The sequence below is a fragment of the Palaemon carinicauda genome, chromosome 15 (genome assembly GCF_036898095.1).
Source record: "Palaemon carinicauda isolate YSFRI2023 chromosome 15, ASM3689809v2, whole genome shotgun sequence".
Taxonomy (NCBI): Eukaryota; Metazoa; Arthropoda; class Malacostraca; order Decapoda; family Palaemonidae; genus Palaemon; species Palaemon carinicauda.
The window spans coordinates 126,518,789-126,522,167 of NC_090739.1; positions in this window are offsets into that span (position 1 = coordinate 126,518,789).

Here is a 3,379-nt window from a genome sequence, read left to right on the forward strand (position 1 = left end):
TTTGCATATTTACTCACAAATATATTTTGGTTAAGGTTAAAATAAAGGAAAGTAACCATTTTTTCACCGAATATTCATAAGTCTCACTCTACAGTTTGAAATTTTCAGTGATTTTTAAAAATAGACTTGCAGTTTAGTGTGGGGATCTTCTTATGTATATCTCTGGAAGTCATAGGTAGGATTCTTAATTGCTAGATAATGCCGGTTAACCTCATAAGCTGTTGGGGCTTGTGGTATGAAGGTAAGCCTAGTTTTTTATAAGTCTGGTGTTCTTGGTTTGTGAGTTAAAAAATTTTTGGAATAGATTTTTTACATCGACTTGTAGTTTTTTATAGGGATATTTTGTTATCTATATATATATACTGTACACTAATTCCTATCTATAAGCTTTCCAATAACTCGACTTATTGTAGCTTCAACTGATATATACATCTGATAGCACAAATAAAACCCCAATCAGTGTGGATGCGCAAACATTACAAAAGGGGAGCAAATATATTGAGCTCTACAGTGAGTGAGGATAATAGTCTCCGCTCAGCGAGAAGATCCTGCTCAAGACTATACTTAACCCTTTTACCCCCAAAGGACGTACTGGTACATTTCACAAAAGCCATCCCTTTACCCCCATTGACATACCGGTACCTCCTTGCAAAAAAATGCTATAAAAATTTTTTTTTCATATTTTTGATAATTTTTTGAAAAAATTCAGGCATTTTCCAAGAGAATGAGACCAATCTGACCTCTCTATGGCAAAAATTAAGGCTGTTAGAGCAATTTTAAAAAATTATACTGCAAAATGTGCTGGGAAAAAAAGAACCCCCTAGGGGTTAAGGGTTGGAAATTTCCAAAGAGCCTGGGGGTAAAAGGGTTAATCTGACTAGTTTAATATGAATGCAATACCTGTATCTTGATTGGTTTATTGGTGCTGAGGGATTAGGGGGAAGGAAAGGGTGGGGTAGAGTAATAGCCACGTGACTTTGGTGAGGGTGCCAGACTATCCGACTTGGATTCAATGTCAGTCCCGCAATCCGTGCAAGTGATTGTGGCATTTGAAGAGCTTATACTTTTGTGTTTTCACAAAACCACTAGACCACATGAGTAATTCATGTCTAGCAAAAGACCTGATTCCAATAGTCAAATATTCCTGGCATATCACATTAAAAGACATATGAGAGAGTTGTATCATACCACTGCAAAAGAGAGAGAGAGAGAGCGAGAGAGAGAGAGAGAGAGAGAGAGAGAGAGAGAGAGAGAGAGAGAGAGAGAGAGAGAGAGAGAGAGAGAGAGAGAAATATTGTAAAATTACATACAGCACTGTATTGTATTTTATAGTATAGCACTTATTAAACTCTCCCGTTCAAATGGCATACTGTACTTCTACTGCATGTGAATGTACTGAACACACAGTACAAGTGCAGTATATATTTCTCGCAACAAATGTACAACAATGTCGACAATAGGCTTCCCTTGCTACTCAAATTTTCTAGGATCATGCAATAGTGCATTTATACCTTAGTACTGTACATACGAGTGTACAATACAAAATACATAAGATACCTATGGATAACCTGTGTGAGACAAAACACCAAGACTTGATAGTGATAATTTGTACATTATGATGATGGCCTCAAGCAAAATGTTTCGCTTGCAAAAATGATATTTTAATTATAAAATAAATTTTTTAATATACTTACCCGGTGAATATATAATAGCTGCTGCTCCAGCGGCTCGACAGAAAAACACACAAAAACTCGCGAGCGATCGCTATGAAGGTTGCGGGTGTGCCCACCAGCGCCAACTATCGGCCAGATACCGCATATGCATGTAAACAAGCCTCAATTCTTCTCGTCCCGCTGCGTCTCTATTGGGGAGGAAGGGAGGGCCTTTAATTTATATATTCACCGGGTAAGTATATTCAAAAATTTATTTTATAATTAAAATATCATTTTTAAATATTTAACTTAGCCGGTGAATATATAATAGCTGATTCACACCCAAGGTGGTGGGTAGAGACCAGAGTTAATTAAGTTTACAGCGTATATGCTTAGAGTTTTTGACAGTTATAATATAACAAAACCCAAATATATAGGTACCTGGTAAGGAAGTTGACTTAGACGATTACTCTGCCTTGTAAGTCTGTCTTCCTCACGAAGCCCAGCGATCCTCTTAGGATGCTGAAAGACTCCCAGGAGCTGAAGTATTAAGGGCTGCAACCCATACAAACAGGACCTCATCAAACCCCTAATCTGGGCGCTCTCAAGAAATGACTTTGACCACCCGCCAAATCAACCAGGATGCGAAAGGCTTCTTAGCCTTCCGTACAACCCAAAAAACAATATTAAAAACATTTCAAGAGACAGATTAAAAAGGATATTGGAATTAGGGAAGTGTAGTGGTAGAACCCTCACCCACTACTGCACTCGCTGCAACGAATGGACCCAGTGTGTAGCAGTCCTCGTAAAGAGTCTGGACATCTTTTAAGTAAAATGACGCGAACACTGACTTGCTTCTCCAAAAAGTCGCGTCCATAATACTTTGCAGAGATCTATTTTGCTTGAAGGCCACGGAGGTTGCTATAGCTCTAACTTCGTGCGTCTTAACCTTAAGCAAACATCGGTCTTTCTCATTCAAGTGAGAATGAGCTTCTCGTATTAAAAATCTGATAAAGTATGACAAAGCATTCTTTGACATAGGCAATGATGGTTTCTTAACTGAGCACCATAATGCCTCAGATTTACCTCGTAATGACTTAGTACGAGCTAAATAGAACTTAAGAGCTCTAACAGGACATAATACTCTTTCCAGTTCGTTGCCTACGATCTTTGATAAGCAAGGAATATCAAAAGATTTAGGCCAAGGACGAGAAGGCAGTTCATTTTTGGCCAGGAAACCAAGTTGAAGTGAACAAGTGGCTTTTTCTGTAGAAAAGCCGATGTTCTTACTGAAGGCATGAAGTTCACTGACTCTTTTAGCCGAAGCCAAGCACACTAGGAAAAGTGTCTTGAGGGTGAGATCTTTCAGGGAGGCTGAATGTAATGGCTCAAACCTGTCTGACATGAGGAACCTTAGGACCACGTCTAAGTTCCATCCAGGAGTTGCCAAACGACGTTCCTTAGAGGTCTCGAAAGACTTAAGGAGATCTTGGAGATCTTTATTGTTGGAAAGATCTAAGCCTCTATGCCGAAAGACCGAAGCCAACATGCTCCTGTAGCCCTTAATCGTGGGAGCTGAAAGGGAGCAAACCTTTCTCAGATGTAAGAGAAAATCAGCGATTTGGGCTACAGAGGTACTGGACGAGGATACAGATGCTGACTTCCACCAGTCTCGAAAGACTTCCCACTTCGACTGGTATACTCTGATGGTAGAAGCTCTCCTCGCT